Source organism: Etheostoma spectabile, chromosome 10 (genome assembly GCF_008692095.1).
Source record: "Etheostoma spectabile isolate EspeVRDwgs_2016 chromosome 10, UIUC_Espe_1.0, whole genome shotgun sequence".
NCBI lineage: Eukaryota > Metazoa > Chordata > Actinopteri > Perciformes > Percidae > Etheostoma > Etheostoma spectabile.
The window spans coordinates 10,847,954-10,870,730 of NC_045742.1; the positions used below are offsets into that span (position 1 = coordinate 10,847,954).

Genomic DNA, 22,777 nt, shown 5'->3' on the forward strand with positions numbered 1-22,777 from the left:
GGTACAAAGCTAAGACTATCAGCTCCACATAACTCTCTCTGTTTTTCTCAGTATCGGTTCAGTATGTTCAGAAGATTGTGTCGTCCGGTGACTTTTGCGTGTAAAAACTTAAGTGAAGACAATTACCTCTTCTGAAGAGTGCATCATGCTTTTTTAATCCTCCGTGTCCTCCTTGGCTTCTGGCAACTGCGTGGAGTAGGGTCTGTACGGTGGCAGTCAGGGGCAAACGCACTGCGACTTAATGAAATACAGGCAAATAGACAAAACCCAAGCAAATTAAGAAAACATCTTCATAAATTTGACAACACATGCGTAGCATTTAGCAAACATGCTGCAAACACACACAACACAACCAAATACACAAACGCACTGCAATTATACAAAAAACGCAAAAAGAAAAGCATACAACCCAAAAAAACAAAAACAAGCAGAAGAAAAACACACAATCACCACAAAAAAATCCCCAAAACCCTGTTGCATATCACACAACGGAAGTTCCCCAGGCCTCTGGTGGCACTATCTCAGTCCGTAGGGAGTTGGGTTGGGAACAAGAGGGTTGCTGGTTCAAGTCCCAATACGGACCAAAGTGCAGAGTGTGGATTGGTAGCTGGAGAGATGCCAGTTCACCTCCTGTGTGCTGCCAGGTGCTCTTGAGCAAGACACCGTACCCTGCCCCAACCGCTCAGCATGCTGGTGCAGCACTGGCAACCCACTCACACTAACATCTCTCCATTTTTGCATGATTAGGTCCTGATTATGTGTAGGTGTATTTCAGGCCGATGAACAGAATAAATTATTAAACAATGAATTGAACGTGCCCCGGCTCTCTCTCTCTCTCTCTCTCTCTCTCTCTCTCTCTCTCTCTCTGGCGAGAACTTCCGTTGTGTAATCTGGATGCAGCGTTTTTTTTTTTGCTGCATTTATTTTTCAGGGATTTCGTGCTTTACTTTTTGCATAGTTTGGTTTTCTGCGTATGTGTGCTGTTTTCTTTGCATCGTTTCTATGTTCGCAGGGCCTGAGTGAATTTGGTTGTGTTGTGTCTATTTGCAGTGCTGTGGCAGGTGGTCAAAAAAGTTAACTTCAGGCCCTGCTCATAACCGTATATAAGTTGTATTCAATTAAATAGTAAAATAATGTTTAAGATTCAGAAATGCAGTCTTGTGTAAGGTGTATTGTTTTTCTTTTCTTCCTGTAGGTAAGATATAAATATAAAATGTCATTTTGAATGATATAAAGCAACCATTATTTAAATGTGTGCAACATTCAATCTAGTATGCTTTCACATTAGATTAGATTAGATTTATCAAACAGCTGATAAATAAGTAATAAAGACGGAGAGCTCCTTGGCTGCAGGCTCTTAGTTTTAAATGTTTATAATTTTTTTTTGGTTTAAGATTCTTTGTTTTAATATTTTGTCTCTTTCTATACTGATCCTTTTTCTTTGTGTTTCTAAATGAATGCAGGGTCAATGCTGAGATGCGTACAAGGAGGAGCACTTGGCCAAGAGGAAGACACAGACCTACACATCAACCCCAGCCGGCCAGCAGGTCTGTAGACTCCACAACAGTACCAATTGATTTGATTTGATTGATTTTGGAACATATTTGGTTTATTTTGATAATATTATCCACTTGTATTATAATAAACCAATGTACACACTTAAATGTGTGTTTTAGCTGTTCTTCATAGTGTGTTTACAAAGTAAAGTAAAATCTGTCTTTTCTGCTTCTAAATCTTTGCTTTATTGCTTACTTGTATACTTCTGCTTTTAAGTTTGTATTTATGGATGATTATTCAATTTCCACGAAGATGTTGTACATCCCAATACATAAAGTTGATTTTCCTTTTTTGTTTTATTGTTCTCAGGTGTCACATTTTGATGCTGCTATTGGGTTATTGGTTCTGAGTTACATGTTTGGTAATAAAAAGTTAAACTGGCAAAAACAAATGTTTTTTTTCTCGGGGTGGGGGGGTATCACAATGGAATTATGCTTAGGGAACAACAATGGCTATAAGTTGTAACTATTAACAAAGTTACAACTTGTCAACACCTAGAGTGACTTGTTACAAGTGGTACTTTTAAGATATAACACTCATCTGAGCTTTGTTTTCCAAATACAGTCATAGTTTCCTAGCAGTTCCACTGCTCACTGTCGGTGGTTTAGTTAGAAGTGAAATTTTTTTACAATGTCTGTCTCACTGCTATTGAGGTTGGGGAAAGACATATATTACAGTAGATTTTTTTATGAACTTGCATTAACAAAACTCACACTGTTGCGATGAACTAAAATTGAATCAGCCTCAAACCTTTTGCTTACAATAGCTTGAGAGAATATTTGCACAGACCAGACTGAGATCTGTCTGTTTAGTTGAGGAGAAAAGAGGATTTGGGGAAAAGGATATTGGAAAAGGCACAAAATCCTGATGAAGTGAAGAGATAATCTTGAGAGAGTCACTCTTGCTTTTTTTCCAAAAACTATGTTTGTGTTTGTGATATCTGACTTGAACTAAAAATGACATGAAATTCTTCTAATCTTGTGACTTGGTGCTTTCATTTCAGCCCACGACAGAGCAAAGGTTACTGCTAATCTCAGTCAACACACCATGGCCTGCTATGAAAGGCATGTTGGCTTGGACTTGCCGCGAGAGAAGGGTCCTTTTCAAATCTCAGGTCAATCAAAGGAACTCTAATTGAAACATTCCAGAAGATCTAGCCCAGGGAGAAGTACCATGTTATTAACTGATCTGTAGATAGACTTGTTGGCTTTTAAATTGAAAGGGAAAGGAGCAGACCTGATGCTATATAATCCATTGCTCCCCCTGGACACAAGACTGGCTGCTTGGCTGAATCTGTAGCATGAAGATAGCCCTGGTATCACCTGGCTGCACCAGATAGCTGGTGGAAATAAAAATGCTCCTAGAGACAGCTCAAAGTGTTCAACACTAATAACTTGACAGTTAAATTAAAAATTGACAGCAACTCATGCAGGGTCCTAAGAAATAAATGCCCCGTGGTATCTTGACAGTAAATAATATCTGCTCAATAACAGGCAGGAGCGTGTCTCTCTTCTCAATGTCAAATGAGATGAATATCTTACCGCCGTGTGTGACTCAGCATGCATATACGTTTGTGTATTTGGTCAAAGCAGTGTTTGAGAGGCTGCATAGACTTGTGATGATATATGAGGAAAATGGCAAGAAAGAGAGGATGAGTCGAGTTGAGCTTGGCACAGGTGGGACTTCAGTCAATTTGACACAAGACCTTTTCACCTTGAAATTCTCCAAAACAAAAGAAAAAGGGAGTAAACCACAGCAAAACAACAGTGAATCAAGTGCTTAATTTAGTAGAACTTTAATTTCTGTCCTTGTAAAGCAATAAGACATCCCAGTGTTGTCAATATGATATTGAAATGTATCAAGGGTGAAATTAGAGTGTGGAATTAATCAGTAACAAGCCAATGTGCGGGCCCTTGATTTTATTTTCTGTGCATAAGGCAAGATAAATCATTGTGCACCTCATTAAATGCCCAGCAAGCTCGGGGTAATTTCCCTGGCTCAAAGCTCCCAAATCCACATGGCTGTCTCTGGCCTCAGCAGGGCCTGGCAATGCAGAGAGAAAGAGATAGAAAGAGAGAGAATCAGAAAGAGGCAGATATAGAGAGAATCAGATAGAGATAGGAGGGAGGGAAAGATGGATGGCTGGCTCTTGAATGACGAACTCTCCTCTATCTCTCTTCAGCCACTGATGGAGCTGGAAGGAGCCGTGGACCAACAGTGATCGCACTCCGCCACAGACTCATCTTATATAATAAGCACTTCAAGCTTGCACTCACACTGTCAGCACATTTTACACAGTACTGCGCTTTATTACTTTGTTTTTAGCATATCTTGATATCACACTGTTCAATTTTCTGTGGATGTTGCAGCAGCATCCACGCGATGTCGTCAAAATTGAAAGAACAGGAAAACCTCCTGTCATTCAGAATTGGGAGAGGTCATGCGTTTTCAAGATGATTGCAGCCCATTTCTAGCCTTGAAGTAACACCAATGAGATATTACATTAGATCAGTCAGAGACACTTATGTCAAAGAATTTACTTTTTAATTATATGTTTCAACAGTTAGATTTGGTGGAAAGGGCTCTGCTCTTTGAAGAAGCTATCAGAACTGTAGATAAATAATCTCGTAATGTGTGAACATGAAAACGTTAAATCAACAACATTGAAATCTTGGCACATACGGAAGCCGCATGTGAGTGAGAAATGGGTGTTTTGGTTGCCAAATTTTAACTGAAGGTAGGACCTTGGGGAATCAGTGGGAACACCTCCCTGAGATAAAAGTAAAGTGTTCTCAACCAAGAAGAAAAAGGGCTACAAACATGAACACATTGGAACATCAACTGATAGAGTGCACACCGTTTCACCAGATACAGACTGTACTGCTGCTTACTTCTGTGACATGCAAAAAAGCTTTTTAACAAATCTATAATCCTGTTTTTCATTACTGTGTAAATCTCTATTTGTGCTTTACTGTTTTTAATCAAAAATGTTTTTTTCCCGCTTAAATCCTATTTCCCCGCTCTGCAGCTAAAATGTCCCATTTGTGTCTTGGATGTGCTTGAATGACATTTATTCAGTTCTTAACAAGTTTGCCAGTTTTCTGTCTTTAAATCAACCATTTCTATTAATTTGTCATACAGTTTACATGTTGTGGTCAAGACATCACCTGAAGGGCGCCCGGATGTCTCAGTCGGTAGAGCGGGCGCCCATATATAGAGGTTTACTCCTCGGCGCAGTGGGCGCAGGTTCGACTCTCGACCCTTTGCTGCACATCATTCCCCCCTCTCTCTCCCCTTTCATTTCTGCAGCTGTCCTGTCAATAAAGGCCTAAAAATGCCCCTAAAATAAATAAATAAATAAATGCTTTATACCTTGGGTACAGAAGCAGTCGTAAAATCCCAATTACGACTCTTGGCAATTTGATGCACTCTGTTAATCACAAAAAGCTGGTGCCAAAAAATGTTTTTAAAAACATAATGCTTGTTTACATTTATAGAAAGATTTTTTTTTTTAAATGCCTTTGGGAATCATTTGAATTGGACATTCCATGTTGCTATCAGCCAAGCAAAACCTCCAGTCAGTTTCTTATTTCTTTCTGTTAGCTGTGGCGGTGTCACAGGTCAACAGGTCAGTGTTCGCCCACAGAGAAACACAGAGATGGAAGCTTTACACTCAATATGAAATTTTAACTCAAAAATGCAATTATTGAACTTTCATTCCACCAATTTTTAATTCTCAGTGCTTTATTTTTTATTTATTTTTTACCATTTTCCTGTCCATCAGGACAGTATGAACTCTTGAGTGTAACTGCTGAAACCTTGCACATCTCATGTATGAATCACAATTAATATAAAGAACTGCTGAAATAAAGGAGTGAAACCATGCTGTAAGATGGCGATAATTCATTATTGAAGGCTATTTCAATTTCATTGAGCCCTCATCAAAAAACATAGTTTTACAGCCGTGCTCAGTTAATGTCTTATTCCTCAACTGATTCACCACAAGGTTATTACAAGGAGTATGCCACTGTGTGTGAATGTGACACATATCATGTGAGAGAAGTAATATGTTGTGGAGTGTTAAGCTCCAAAATGGGCTCTAGAGATCTGATAGAGGACAGTGCATCCAAGTCCTCACATCTCCTCTATTCTTTTTTTTTTTTTTAACAACGGATGATCGGCTTTACTAAACTCAACTAAGCCACTCAAGGTGAAGCCATCCTAGACAGTCACCCTGCAAAAAGGACCATTCAGTCAATTGTATTGTTAAAGGAATAGTTTGACATTTTGAGAAATGCCATTATTTGCTTTCTTTCCGAGAGTTAGATGAGAAGATAAATTACCACTCTCATGTATTTGAAGCTATAGTAAGCAGCCAATTGGCTCATCTTAGAGGAAAGATCCAGCCTACCAGTACGTCAACACAGTACACCTGTAGTTTGTGCCAGTACTGTTTTTGTTAGGGTAAGCTCACTCATCACATTGTATCTTGTTCAATTTAGTACAAAAAATGATCTTTCAAAACAGGATTTGGGGGTCATGGCATCAATCTTCACATCTAACTCTTAGTATACATCCATCCCAAAATGCATGTATCCCATTTTGCTTTAATGTTCCTTACTTAGTGTTTTTCTTTTTACAACTGACTGTGTAGAAATAATTAGAACCCCATTATCAAGCCACGTCACTTTGACAAATGACATCTGGAAGATGTTTTTTAATTGATATTCCTAAAAGGAGAAAGGAGACTTGTTTTTACACAGCTCTTAAAATGTCTGTTAAATTGAGTGTTTCTTCAATTGATTTTGTGTGATCCATCATTTCGCAGGACTAGGTGTCAATTTCAATTTTCTGGTTTTAGATATCTGATGTCAGAGCATGCTCCTCAATTTTAAATCAGTTTGTTGACTGACAAGCCATATTGACCAACCGCAGAGGAACGACTTAGCCCTGCTGGCTGCTCGGGGATTGACCTCCAAATGATCACAGCATGTCCACCAGAGCTGTTGCAGCAGTAATGACAATGCACTTGTGCACCCTGCTGAGGTTGCAAACAGCCTCTCTGTACCCCTGTCATAACAGAGAGGTATCCACATCTCTGTCACCTAGGTAGCAGCATCAGTCAGCTGGGACGGAGGACAAGTGGATGAAGAGGCGACAGGTGGGCTTTCAGGAACAGTCCCACAAAAACAAAACCATAAAAAAACGTGTACATTACACTAATTGGTGCCTTATATCTTTACAGCCACAATTACATTGTATTTGTGCCTCTTTGAGGAGTTGCATTTCTCTTTTTTTCCTTTTGTTTTTTCTCTGGTTTATGCTCCAAGTAAGACCATATGCATATGTATGTCAATTTTAAGGAATTTATGGATAAGTCAGGATACATGTTGCATACATACATATAATTGAACATCTTTAGGGGCATCAAAGATCTATAGTTATCCACAATGTCATATTTACTATTTCATCAAGTACACATCTAAAGATACCAACAACCAAATTTAATCTATCGCAGGAGACATCTGCCTATACACACACACACACACACACACACACACACAAAGAGTAACAAGTGATTGTACATCTCCACAGGTGTAAAATTACACTGCAGCCAATTCTACAGATGTATTTCACATTTCACGGTAGTTTTATCAATACATTTGTCCAAAAGCACTGGTAATTATTGTAAAGTTGTTTGTTGTACTCGTCAACTCACTTTGCAATGGTCTCAGGTTGAAAGTTATTATTGTCATATTTGTTAAACTGGCATTCCCTATCAGATGGTTAGAGGACTTGCTTTTGTATGAATCAATGTGAAAGGTTGAATCCTGTAGAGGATTGTCAGACGACACACAGAGAGTTAAATATGGGCACAGGTTACATTCACAGTTAAAACCATAGTGCGTTAACACTGTATCCACTTCCAACTGTTTAAATAAAGATTTTCAAAGACATTGGTAGAATTGGCCATCAACATTTCGTCTAGCAACAAGGCTTAGTGTTCACTTGTATGACAACAGTTTGTCATTTCCATCAGTTTCACTTTGTTTGTATGATGCGGAGGTGTTAGGATATGCAGTAAATGTATCATTTCATCAAAACTCACACAGTAACTATCACACAGTAACCCTTTGGTTGAAGCATTTTCAGATGACCAAGACAACATTTGACCTTTTTTGAATTATTGGCCCGTGCCTTTCCCCAGATATTGTAAGCGATCGTCTGATAAATTATGGCATTTCTTTGCTATTTAAAATAGCCGTTATATTTTGCTCATGAATTAAATTCAAAAAGTCTCTCGTCTCCTTGTTCGTCCACTTCCATCTGTCTTTGTTGACAGCTGCCATGTGGCAAATTTTATGGTTGCGGGTTGCAACCATAAAATGACCTAAAACGTAATCGCAATGTATTATTCATTTGGCAAATAACATTTCCATCAGTGTATCACATAAGCCGTTTATTGTTCAAGACCTAATCCGATGAGACTGAACGTATTTCCTTTGAGTTGATATTCATAAAATTCAATCAAATTTTACTTTTTCCATAAGGCTTTTTTCATTCGATGTCACTTAATTTGGATGAAAACGTATTGTTTTGGACTGGAACTTCACAGAGTATAAAATGCAAGGTCAAGTGAGTCCAATTGAACTTGCTGTGGTGCTTGTAAAAAAAGAAAAGTGACATTATAGTCAAGCCATTTATATCACCCACATACAACCAATATCAGTTATTCAATAAACTAAAGAGAAAATGAATTAGATTTGTGTGATAATTGATCATACTCAAGGTTGTACAAATTGCATTCTTTATACAACTATGTTAATGAATACATTACTGATTTTCAATAGGTTCCACATCAGGTGATAAGTACATACATCAGCAGCCGTCAGGACAGAGGTTGAATTATTATCTTATTGATGTGGGTTCGGTGTAATGAGCACAGGTCATTGTGGAAGACTGAGTACCCAACATCTGCAAACAGTAACAGTGCATAAGGACAGGCAGGTAATATGAAAAGGAATTAAGAAAAAAGAGCCAATCTGTGAGGTGATGAAATGAAAATTGCAACAGGAATACGGTTTGCATAAAATCTATTAACACTGGAGAGATTTTTTATGGAAGGGATGAGAGGTGCAGAGTTTAAGGACACGGTTTGGCGTGGCTGGTATCATTTGCAGTATGGTGCATACGCACAGGGGAAATTAGTGGAGATAGTGCTGCCTGAGTTTCAGCTGGATCGCATGGAAATAAGAACCAGTTATGGCATCCTGAGAGGCAACCGCATCGACTCGTGTACTATCCTGCACGGATGCATCAGGAATGTGGTCTGTGGAGGAAACTTTTACCTAGATGTACTATACTGTGGTGAAACACAAGCCTTTGATTTAACTGCAGTAATAATCTGTGACATTCTGTCTGTTCTGTTTTTTTTCCTCTGTTGCAGTTTTGACATTTTTTTCACTTTGATGATGTCAGAATGTTTTTTTTGGGACAAATCTTCTAATGCAAAAGGAATAATGCAAAGACAACATGCAGTATCACTATTTTAATGTGAAGACACATAAATATAAAATGGAAATAATAAAAGAACATTTTACAGGATGAAGTTTTAAAGGAGTAAATACCGTAGACTTTTTGTATAAGTTAAACGTTATTTGAACGATTAAATTACATTTATATTTACTATAGGGTTCATACACATTTTGGCCAATATATTTCAATGACTTTTCTGTGTATACATTATGAAGATATCTAAAAAGAAAAACTAACCCTGATTATTCACTAGTATACTGTGGGAAAGGCCAGTATTTAAATGTATTTTACCAAGTATCAGTGGAAGCGTATTATAATGATATTATGTAATATGGTATCATGATTTTATAACTTATACGTACTATTATCTACTCTGGCAATATTTTTTTCCAGTCCACGACATGTTATTTTTTGTATCATTTGTAACATTGTAAGTCTAATAGTAGGTAGGATAGTAGGCATTAGGAGGGGAAACCATGAATTGGGTCCCATGTGTGATTGGTTTTAGCCCACAATAACACTTTGGTAAGGAAAAAGGATATAGTTTGGTTAAGGTTAAAGAAAAATATAGTGTTTTTTGTTTAGGGAGTGCTCCATTGAAAAATGAACACCCTGTCTTGTGTCGCCTTTGACTAAAGGCTCTGACACACCAACCCCAGTCGGCAGGAAAGGCAGTCGGAATGATCAGTTGCCTCCCATCTCTCAAAAAAGTGCCTCAGAACACATAGAAGCAACGCCGACTTGAGCATGTGATCTGGCGTGCGCTAGACGTGATACGTCTCCATAACAACAGGGAGTGCTAATCTGTACGGTCGCCAAAAAAATTAAAACCGGAAATGATTGAACATCTCTGTAGACCTAGTAAACTTAGAGCACGCTGTCATCAGTCATTGTTTTCCTCAGAGTGTTGATAGTAATCAAGAAGGATCATTGTTGTAATCATTGTCATTACACTGAACAGAAGAAAATACAATGGCTAGTAATAAGAAGATACTGGCGCTGTCAGCTCCGGTTTTCTTGGGCATTGATTCGCCAGTCAAGGGCTAGCACTCCACCCATACAACCCATCTGATGTTCAGATAACATCAGATGGGTCATAGGGCCCGATTGCCCACTGGCTGATTCAACAAGTTAAATCGGCTAAAATGGAACACACTGAACAGACTCGAGTCACCGACCGTTGATAATCGGGTTGGTGTGTCAGAGCCTTAAGACAACATTCTTTCCCTAACCTTCTAGAAGTGCCCTAACCATAACCAGAAAAATGTTAATCATGTCATATTAGCACATTTGTATGTAAATGTATAATTTAATTTATAATTTATACTGTTTGTATACTGTTTGATCCCCAGTGGGGAAATTACAATTTACACTCTGTTTAATAGTAAACACTACACACAGGCCTGAAATACACACGTGCTCAGGACCTATTCTTGCACAAATGGAGAGATGCCTACTGGACAAGCACACTCAGCGGTTGGGGGGGAATGGTGCCTTGCTCAAGAGCACCTGGCAGTGCCCTGGAGGTGAAGTGGCAACTCTACAGCTATCAATCCACACTCCGTACATTGTTTGGTACTGGGACTTGAACCAGCCACCCTCCAGTTCCCAACCCAACGCCCTACGGACTAAGCTACTGTCACCCCCAAATATATTTATCCAGTCCATATTTGGGAGTCTGTATTTAGGAGTCCAGACAGTCAAAAGGCAAGACTGACAGGCCTCCGCCCAGACAAGGCTGAAACTTTAAGGCAGCCTGTAGACAAACACAAGAACCCAGAGAGCACTAACCCTTAGAAAAGCTATTTCCTCCCAGCACACGTCATGATCCTGTAGGAAAACAAAGGCATGGCAACCATCAATCACAGATCCGTTCAGCAAACGCGTCACTCATTAATACAGCAGTGTCCTCAGCACTGCAGCCTTGAATTAGAGATGATGCTCTGATCCTAGGACTTTGACACAAAGAAGTGAGACCTAGTGATAGGGACTGATAATTATCCTCCCTAAACTCAACAGAATTACAACGTGCCCCCAAAGTAACTGTGTTGCACTCTCTCAACTGTTTACTAATTACAGCCAAAGGGGGGGGGGGGGGGGGGGGGGGGGGTAACACTCAGTTCCACAGCCCAGTGAAATATGCACAGCTATTTATTACTCTACAGCAGTGAGAGACAGGGAGAACAACAGCATGTTCCAAATCACTGCGGGGGAGGGGTAGTTTCACTGGATTAAAAGAGGGTGCGGCTCACTTTCATTTTCATTTTAGTTAGCATATATTGGCAACATCTCTGAGGGAGGTGGTGAGGGATTTGTTTGGATAATCCTACAAAAATGCAAATCCAGGTTGCTTCCTCATTATTCCTAGCATGATAACCTCTGGCGCATGCTTAGCTTCTTGTGTGGAAACCAGTTATATAGGTAGCCTCCAGGAGCAAGGCCTGTTGCATAATTAAGTGTATACGCAGAATCCAGGAGACACCCTGCTTTAAACAGTGCAGCTCTCTACATAAAGCCCCACTCAAAATATCAGTTTGTGCCCCTGCTGTACCAAAGCAGCGGGGTAAATTGAAGACTTCAAACCTCTATAAGAAGAATTGATGTGGGTATAAAAGGTATTGATAGTCCAGCCCAGAAGCACCTCCCTGTGTTACCTTTCAAAGTCTGTAAACAGAGCAGGTCTTCACTCCTACAGCTCCAAATGGCAGTGCATTGATCAAAAGGTCAGGCCAGATTGGATTCAGCTGTCTAATTCACTGTCTCACTCCATGTCCTCACTCCAACAGCTGTCAATTATGCTACTGGTAACTGAGGTCAGGGGCAATCATGGCAGTTCATTGCTAGGCTAAGGTTTAAGGTCCAGTTGAAGGAGGATGTAGGAAATAGACACACATGGAAAGCACTGCTCTTCATGGCTGGTGAGAGGTAGAAAAATGCTTTGAAGGGAGGCCCAATAAGGCCATAAAACACTAATCAAGTTTACAATGAAAGTCTTAATCTAAATTAGTTGTAACTTTCTAACCAATGAGGTCCTTGATGTCAGGTGTTTTGCCTTGGATATGCAGCTTTAGCCTTAGTATTTTAGCACAATGTCATGTATAGCAAGTGCATGTTTAAGATTTTCTCAGAGTAGGGGAGAAACATTAAAAAGTCAGCCAGAGCCCATGTGTTCCACAAACCTCATGGATTTAAATTATAGGTACAGCTAATCTGCGGGGGCATCACTTTGTTCCCAGGGTCCTCATTGTAAGAGATTGGTAAGCGCTATCTTCACAGTTCAAATTGCAAACAATCAAAGGAGATGGACGTTTCAAATGCAGTTTGAATGTTGAAAATTCATTCAGCCACTGTGGAAATATCACTCTCTAAAGTCAAGAAAACTGTCGGTTCAAGAAATTTGAAAGCATATGTTTCAAGGAGCATAACATCAGTACAGGGGACAAGCTATAGGTTTCAACACAAATCAACACAAATGACGAAATGATGAAACATGCATTGGACATTAAACCTGGGGGAAAAATAATTACTGAGAACATAAAACCTTTTGAAAGGTCTCCTTAATGTCTCATGTCAAGAAGACATTGAGTTGGGGAACATATAACCCTGGGGATGTGCATACGCTCCCCAATCGGCCAGCATTAGTTGTCAATGCAGCCGACAAAAATCAACAGTTGCAGGCTAAAAATGAGAAGCTTGTATTTACTGACCTCAGTCTAAAATCAAGGATGTACAGAAGTGGGAAATCTGCCACCGTTATCATTGTAAACTGCATATGTGCAATGCAAGAATTGAAAGATTGACAGGTGTAGCAACAGTAACTGTGGTGAGGCAGGGTTTGTATGGACAGAGAAAAGACAAAGAAACTAAAGCATTAGTGTTGACACTGTCAACTTGATGAACACTGTGCATGCATACATAACCTAGACGGTATGTGTCCCAGTGATCCTCATTCAAATGTTTTGTGTCAACTTCTCTGCAGGGGGGCTGTTGGCATACTGGACCACTGGCCTGAGGGACATTCAGCTGTGTCTAATGTCTTGTAAGCTTGCATCAGGCAACACAGTGTTGACACACATTAAGAGTGTCCTGTAGGTCATGACAGCCACATGTGTTCCTCCTTTTAACCATGGACTAGAGGCAGATGACAGTTTGTGATGTGTCAATCTCTCTGTTATAGTCTCACCATTCCTCCGTCTAAGAGGGGAGAAAAACAGGTTGAATCCTTTTGCACAATAATCTAGATAGCTGGCCACAATTTTAAAAGCCTCATCCTCATTCTCTGACATTTCGCAAGCCCCTCCTCTGAGTCTTTGCTTATCATACTGACTGAAATGAGGATTGTGGCAATATGAAATTTAGATGCCTCACTGAATGATCAGCCCAAACTCTGTCTCTTGATATAAGGAGGATAATATGTCTGTCCCTTTTAGCTTTGAAAGCTTAGCCAGAGTGTCAAACTTAAACAAATGAGGAGTAAAAACTCACATAAGTCGACATGTGTTCTGCATAATTTAACATTGACATTTTGAAGTAATCACTAATGGATGCCAGTTGGTGTAGATTACTTATGATTTAAGATTATATTTCACAAATACCTTTTTGAGATTTAGTGTTAGAAGCAGACTATAATATATAAGTATAATTTTAAAAGTTAGGATCTAGCTGTATTGAAGCTTTTGCATGTATTTGCTGGAGGTCATGGCTGACACTAGCTGGGCCTGACCTGTTATCTGCTGTTTAGCTGGTAAATAAACCCTGGAGCTGTGCATGGAACGCACTGCCTGCATCAGCATCACCTAAACGCATGTGTCATGAATCAATTACTTATCCCCTGTACTGCAAAATGCCAGATGGAAATGTATGAATGTGACTGCCAGAAGAAGCTTTTTGCACATTACCCCACATTATAATTTTAGTCTGAAGAATAACAAAAGTTATTGTTGTGTCACTGATTTTGTCTCTATTGCTATAATTATCCTGTCATTTCTAATAGGCTCGGTCAAAGGGGGCTCAAACAAAAGGCCATAGGATTTCAGTATGCACAGAATACCAGCTAACAATAGGCTGTCTTTACAGCTTCAAGTTTGACTTGTCATAGTTTAAAGCTCAGGTGTTACTAATGGCCTCAATGATGATTAAATCAAAAGTTCAGCCATCATTGATTGTATTATTTACTTCAGAGCTTGTCATGTCAAAACGTCTTCAATGACAAGGGGTCATTAGCCAGATACCAGAACACTAGCACTATGTCCACAATTACTCACTTTTCATCATTTTTGAGCACACTACATACAGTAATGTGCTCAGAATTCAGACAATCAAATACAATGTAAATTAAAGTGCAAGACATACTAACTAGGGAGTGATTTAAGACACAGCCTGGAACTGAAATTGAATTTAGCCATTAGCCATTTTTTTTGATTGGACTTGGGCTTTTCCTGTTTTATATCTTAATGCCTGCTTTAAAAAAAGCTTTTATAAGGTAGACAACATTCTGACTACTTCTAAGAAACAAGTAAGGAACAAATTACAAGCTAGTTTCCATTTAATGATTTGCTATCAAGAAATTCACGAATATAGTCACGTGCATCAATGACTATTTCCCTTTTAACCAAAAGCACCTACATAAACTTACCCCTACTCCACACACAGATTTTTTCATTTTTGGTGGCAGGTTACACTTCTTCTTAGGGTTGTGTGAGTGTGTGCAAACTGGGCTGGAATGGAATCTGGTTTACACTTCCATTTTGATACACCTATTAGGACAGGACAGCTCGCCATGTTATCATTCTTATTGGTCCACAAAGTTCTGTGAAATCATGTAAAACCAAGTCCAGCTCCCCCAGACCTTAATCTGACTCATTGAAAAGACATGTGTAAGTGTGCAGTTATCATTTAGCATCTTACTGTTTATGAATTGGTCAAAATGCAGATTTATAGATATCTAGGAAATAATTATTAACATATCAGTGTATTCACAGTAATATACTTGTTGTTCCAGAGTTAATCTGGTATTTTTAGTTAGCTATTCAGTAATTAGCTTTTATTTCCTCATTTGCTTCCTACTTCTTTCTTGGTAACTAGTATGGATTGTGTACCTTATTGCACAGTGATACCAGTAAATGAAAGATGTTACGTAGCACCTGGATTGAGTGCACATCAGTCTATAAGGGGTTGAGGGGTAAAAGCATATATTTGGCTGATGATCTTGCTTAATTTAGTAGTTAAAAACCAGTCTGAAAAAAACAGGTGTTGAACCAGTAGGGGTGGATGGGAACCATCTGCACCACCCACCTAAAGCGGGATTGAGGCAGCTCGAGAGACCTACCGGTCTTACCATGTGGTTATACATAAAACATTAAAAAATAATAATCACTCATCAAAAGTGACACTGTAATCATGTTTTAAGATTGTGGCATATACTTCCCGATGTGTGCAGACATCTAACTCCATTAGCTTGAGCTGAAAGGATGCCCTTCAGGTTATTTACGACCAGTAAGATTGACCAAGGTAAGAACCAGCAATGATCTCCTTGTCACTTTCACTAATTTATATCAAACAGCTCATGCTTCATCACTGCTGCCACTGATGGCTCAATTCCAACAGGAAAAATACAATCAGCGCCGACATTGACCAGCTGTCTATGTGGAAAAATATAGTGTTTATGAGGAAAGTAAGTTCCAGGGACATGGTGGGGATGAACTGCGTTAAATAGCTCACAGCATTTAGGTCAACCACTTATGATTGGTTAAGGGAAAAAAGTACAATGTCTCAACTCATGAACATCCCTGTTCAGTGAATTTAAACTCCAAATTCAAAATGTATCGTGTGCATACACGCCTTTTTGTGGTGTAGGATCAGCATAGCACTGTTACACACATGTCAACCTCAATCAGAGTGACTGCTCAGTCAGAACTGAGTTTTCAGGCTTACTGGTGTATGAAATTCATTTGCTTCTCACCTCTTCTCAGACTTCATCTTAAATCAGTGGCCATTCAGCTCTGATGGGAGGACCTATGGCATGTGACTGCCTGCAGCAAATACAACGAAGAACTTCGCACTCCAGAAGGAAATGTTGGCAGAACTAGATGTAAGGTTAGAATAAGATATGTTTACTGTGTCAATGCACAGATGCATAATGCTACTAGTGTGTTCACTAAACTCTGACTTTGGCTTTGTCAGGGACATGGTTGTGCCAAAATGTTTTTACATTGAAAAACATTCATTTATATATCCAGTTCAATTCAATTAAATGTTATTTATAGCATCAAGTCATAACAGCAGTTTTCTCGAGACACTTTACAGATAGAGTAGGTCTAGGCCACACTCTATAATTTATAAAGTCCCAACAGTAATTCCCCCAAGAGCAAGCAACTAGTGCGACAGTGGCACGGAAAAACTCCCTTTTAGGAAAAACCCAGGCCCATATTTAGGTGTTTGCTTTTTTGTTTCCATCCCAATACAGCATTCCTTTGCCAACCATTGTATTTTCGTGTACAAAAAAAAAAGATGTTTCAGCTTATATTCAGTTGACATTAAAGGTCAGGGTGGGTGGTTGGATCACCAAAACATTTGAATTCGAGTTTTCAGTTACAATTACAGTCAGACAGCATTGGTTTCTTTTAACCACTCCCCAGCCTTGACCTCAGTTTGATACTTTTTGTAAATTAATTGTTTTTTATTATCACCAAATGTAGGCACCTGGCTATGAAAAACATACTCAATATGGACTCAATTTACTTGTTATGGGTCTTAATTTGGAAATATTTAACAGCGCTCATCCTGATTTTTTAAAGTATTAGCAATGGCTTATCCAATTCACAGCACACAATTTATTCAAATACCTATTAAAAGAGCTTTTTTCCCCTTATGTATTTACTGGCTTTACCAAAGTTTAGATTCCTTTTGTGGTTTATGTGATGTGATTTGTTATCTGTGGGTTTTTAAATTAATAATATCACCTTAAATGCACGGTTAAGGGTGTCTGCAGGCTCTATTGCAAACATGTTTCATTCTATGATTACCACAGTGATTGGGAAACACTGTGAACATAAATAAATTTGGTTAATTATTTTGATATTGTAGTTATTATTGATTGTTATCATAATTTTGACAAAGGCTCAGCTGATGGATATTAATTAGGTGATGTCGGGTGAGTGTTTATCCCTGACAGCTTGTGGAGTAAAAACGTTGTCGATCAACGGCAGTGTAACCAAATTAATATTCCCAGCTGTGCCTTCCATCGTTGGATTCGTAATTTTGCAAACCGGTAACAAGTCTTAACGACCTGCTGCACTGCAGACTTTAATTTGAGCCCTACAGAAGATGACGTTTCCCTTTGACATTACCATTGACTGGTTTACATGTCGCAGATCAGATCAGGTCAGGTGGGTGTGATAAAGGTAATATTCCTATTATATATACAGTATATATATATATATATATAAAATATTGTGTTACCGTGTTACTGTAAATATCTTTTCATTGTGGTGGGCCAAAAACTGGGTTAGAATAAAATGATGTACATATGGTTCCTAAATACCTGATAATCCTGTCACACTTCTTGACAAAATATTGACATTTTTGGATTATGTGATTCCCCATAGCCCGTCAATATAGCTGCAGCAGCAGGATCGTTGACTGTGACAGCTCATGGAATTATGGTAGGCATACCAGTACTTTAAAAGCTAACTGACACACTCCTTTTCAGAATCATAATCTTTTCATATCTAAACACACAGACATGTTACACACATTTTTAGAATCAGTGCGACTTACACTTTCCGAAGATGGCACTTAATCCGATGTGCATCGTGAATAAAGGTCCATAAATCCGCTTAGAAATTGTAGAAAAGACACTCCTTGTAACTGCACTACTTACCTTAGAATCATCACGATTTGGAGTTTTCTTTAGTATCAAAAAATCCAGTCTTAGTTGTTTATTCATCACTGGGTACATTGCACGCAGCAGCTGCTACTTGCTTATTCTGCATATGTTCATTGGTGCCAATTTGCCAAAATGTTAACAAATATACTTTGACTAAAAAACTAGATAACTCAGTGACTTCATGACAACATTCTCTTTAGGTCACCCAACGTCCTTAAATTACAGGAACTGTTACAGGAACCTTTATTTCAGAACCAAGAGCTAGCCCCCAAATAGATTAATGAATAGTATTTGGAGTGTCAATATTCATTATATTAATTTATTCATGTTGCACTATTGATGTGTACATAACTTGTTTAAAAAATCCATCAGCATGGTTCATATGCAGACATCTGTGTTGAAAACCTGTGAACATACAGACAAAAAAACTGTATTGTATGGGGGTGGTGGGTGGAGACTTTGAAAACCATTGGTCTACAGTATCATGGTACAGTACACAGAAACTGTACGTAGAAATGGCGTATTCTGTTTATGTGTGCGTGGAGTCTGATTTTGGTGGAATGATGCAGAAACTACGTGTACAATTCTTTAAAACTTTAATGTTTCTGCTGGCACCAATCTTCTTCTGTCATCCTAACGCACACGTTTTTACCCGGAATCACTTGGGTCCTTTGTCTGGCTCACCAGGTTCTACCTTTCAGGTAATTAGTCAGTCAACGCTCGATCACCCGATCTAAAGGCATTTATAATAACCAGTGGGATGTCCATCAGGGTGAGGTGCTCATATGTCCTTCACCAGGTTTCACCCTTCTACATATATTATATTACTGTACACTTTCAAACTGAAACAGGTCGGAGGCTAGAAAACCGAATAAGATTTTGAAGTTACAGAAATAGAAATACGCGCCGTGAATCTGCCAACATATCTCAGCGATGAAACAAGTGCCTCTGCTCTGATCCGCAGATATTGTGTCATGATTCAGCCTGTGTCAGTGTTGTTTTGCAGAGGGTAAAGATACCGCTGTTCCTCTGACAGACAAGCACAGCCTATAAAAAGCATATTGATCAAATACAATAGAACCTCCTCACATCTACATATTTTTCTTGTCTGGCTGATGCCCTTGAGGGTCAACACAGTGTCTTTGGTAATTGGAAATGCTGCCAAACCCTCACTGTGAAGGACAAAAACAATTTTGGCCAGAGTGGGTAATAAATGGAACTAATGTCTTTGCCGTTCAGATGCTGTCTGCAGGGCTGAGTTTTGTGTTTACAGCCCACGGCGGTGGAAACGTTGCTCTTCTGAGGTCAGCTTTGACAAATCTCTGAACCCAGCCTGGTATAAACCTGGAGGGAAAATGAAACATCAGGCAGCAAATATAGAAGTAGGCACTATGAAAATAACCTATATCAATAACATTGACTAAGACATGGACAAACACAAAACCTACACCTTGAAAAAAAAAAACTGCCCCATAACAGTGTGTGCTTTTTTTTCCAAAGAAGTGTTGAACATATCTTCAAATAATGCATTACACTTAATGAACATCACTGCCACACCAGATGTATAATATGCATAATGTTATTTTTTTAATAGCAACCCTAAAGACTCAATGAAGACAATCATGACAAAAGGCTATGTTCCTGCAGTGAGTGCATCTTACACTAGAGTAATAGCTTACACTAAGATGTAGCCTGGTGACATTCCATAGCACATCCCATGAAAGCTTGGTGTAACCAAAGCCTGAAAAAGTTTCTGTACTACAAGAGGTGCTAAAGACACACCAGTGAACCACACTGACATGTTCCCTCATTACTATAAACACACACACTGTAGTTTATTTTGAATCTATCCCCCATTCATCACCCTGCTGCTGTAAATACAGTATGGGGTATGGTTTTTATCTGCATCTGAAAATGGTGCCCATGAAATGCACTATTCACTTCAGTTTGAGTAATGTTTGCTGAAAACAAATAAAAAACAATGCCCTGCTGTTATATAAATAAAACTTTGTATTTATAACCCATTTTGAAAGATTTATATTTTCAGTAAGAATGAATGGGCTTGGGGCTGAGTGCCACAGTAAGTTTAGGGAAGATGGAAAGTATTGAGAGGCTGCCTAACACACTGTTGATTTTGGTCTTTTCATGTAATGTGTTGACAAAATATTATATTGTCAGCCTCATCATTTAAGCTTGACATGTTCTCGTTTTATTGACTCAACTCTGTGCTCATTCATAGTTTAGGATGTAGTTTGTTATATTGTGGGATGTAGGATTGTACAGCGTACCTATTATTTTGCTCCTCATATTTACCCCATAAATTACATTCCAAGTAATTAGAAAAGAAAGCCACCACACAGTAACAACTGCTGAACAAACCCCCATCTATCAATCCATCATCTAGGTACTTATTATCCTTGTCAGGGGTGCAGTTCCAGCAGGGTAAAGCTCAGTAGTTTAGGCTCACTTGCCCCACCAAGCACCCTCCACCTTTCCCTGGGGGAGCTTAAATGGAGATGTAACCCCTCCAGCATGTCCTGGTCTGCCCTCTCCCCTCAGCCTACCTGGCTGGTCTTTTCCCGTTAATTTGTGCTTGAAACATGTCCAAGGGGAAGGCCCTCAGGGGGCATCCTAACCAGGTGTCAGATGCTTCTTATGTTCAGGGTGTAGGCGGCTCTAAAATGCCTCTGATGGTGTTCTGCAAAGCCTAGATTATTACCATGTTCCCAGGAATACACATACAACACTCTGCACTACAGTTCAAAGCCAAATTGTTTGTTTACCAAGGCATAGTTTGACGTTTTCTTAGTCGCTTTCTTGCTTAGAGTTAGATGAGAAACTCAATATCATTCTCATGTCTGTACAACACATAACTACTGTTAGCCTGTTAGCTTAGCGTAGCATAAAGACTGGTGTAAAATCACTAGTTGTGGTTTAATGTAAACTTTATTTGGGCTTAACTTTCACCAGGAGATTCACTGCACCCGGCCAAGGAATGGCCCAGCACACAACCCCTCCATGAAAACCAAACATCTATTTAGTAGTAACATGATTTGTCGGCTATTCATTTCCATTACATTTTCTTTTGCACAAGCATGTGGTACATGTCTAAAAACTACAGCATCCAAATCAGCCGTCACAGGGTAATCCTGGACCATCAATTCCCATTTCTAATTAAAAATCAATTTTTAATAAACTCGCACAGGCAGTCTCTCACATGTTGTCTCTCATTATGTTTTTGCATCTCCATTTCTGTACGGATTAAACAAATGAGATATGATATGTTGATTTTTTTTTTTACCTTTGCACAGAGCAAGGCTAGCTGTTTCCTGTAACCATTCATACATACATATTATACATATCACTGCAAAAAATATTGCTCTGTAGGCAGTTGACTATTTTGTACAACATCATACAACAGGGTTTGCATAATTTTTCATACTATTACATACAAACCCGTTCATAAGAATACGTTGATCTACCGTACACACGAGATTGGCATCAATTTTCTAATCGTACTCTCTGCAATTAAGCAAAATTAGTGTATTTCACAAGATGTTAAACTATGCCACAGATATATTTAATGTGACATGAAGTGTTTGTATTACGGTCACAGTTTGCAACACTGTACATACGGTAAAGTTATTTATTCTGTATTACCACAGTCAGAGCCTGTTTATAGCCTTTACATACCTGTAGTAATATACACTCATATAGACATATCTTTATGTTTATCCCTTGTGTTGTCTTCCCGTCGTCAAGGCAAATAAAACTTTACCCTTTTTGAGACTTTTTTTTTCAAGGTTTCTGCCACTTTTCTATTAAGTTTAGCTCTTTTTTGACACTACCACCGGATTCACCACTGATATCAATTAATATTATTACCACTAGTTTCTTGGAATACATAATCAATAAACCTCATTGATATGAAATTATACAAAAACACTTTGTTAAATAATTTGGAAATTATGAATTATTTTGACAAATAGTTACGATTTAGTGGATAGTCACAGACACTGTTTAAACCACATTTCATTGTTTTTTCAAATGCTATAAAATTTAATAAAACTCCCAAAATTCAATGAAATTGGTGAACTGATCGTAATTTTTTAGCTGTGTTGCATGTAACCATCCGTGTTCTTTTTAGGCAATTTGGTTGAAAGAAACCCAAATTTCTGATGTAGAGACTTTGAAAATGGGTCAAATTTGACCTGAGGACAACAGGAGGATTAAAGAGCATTCATACCTTGCACTCTGTTTATATTGTAGCATGTGTAATTTAAACATACACATGTTATTTAATGTTATTTAATCACTGCTTGAGCACTTCTGGTTAGATACTAACTACATTTCGTTGCTCTGTACTTTTGAAATGTGCAATGTCAAAGAAGTTGAATCTAATCTAATCTAAGTCTATATCACTTTGCAAGTTACTATGCATTTTTTTGTGTCCAGACAAACTATGTACTAACTAACCTATATTTTAGGAAGTAGATGCCGAATCTGATGCATTACTTCTGCTAATACACTCAGTTCTACAGAAAACCAACTGTATCTTGGATGCTTAAAAGCCTCTCCATCACACATAAGTAACTGGCATTGATTTCTTAGGTAAGATGCAGACAACATTCGACTTTGCTGATCCTCTCCTCACAGCTTCAATCTACTGCATGTGCTGAGATGCGGTTTCAGAATAATGCCGAGCACAGCAGCTACAGTAAATATGAACTTTGAAGAAGTTATGCAAACAGTACAACATGTTCAGGTAAAGGCTTCAACTGTATCCAATTTTCTTCA

At 38.7% G+C, this 22,777-nt stretch overlaps 1 long non-coding RNA gene across 1 annotated transcript; it reads right to left on the reverse strand.

The window, feature by feature from the left end:
* Positions 1–638: 638 nt before the first annotated feature.
* LOC116696764 (uncharacterized) lies at positions 639–21,130 on the reverse strand. The gene is made up of 3 exons (XR_004333820.1): positions 21,007–21,130; positions 11,148–11,162; positions 639–649 (listed from the first exon to the last, which is right to left on the reverse strand). It is a non-coding gene; the product is annotated as an uncharacterized LOC116696764 (long non-coding RNA).
* Between the last annotated feature and the right edge of the window lie 1,647 nt (positions 21,131–22,777).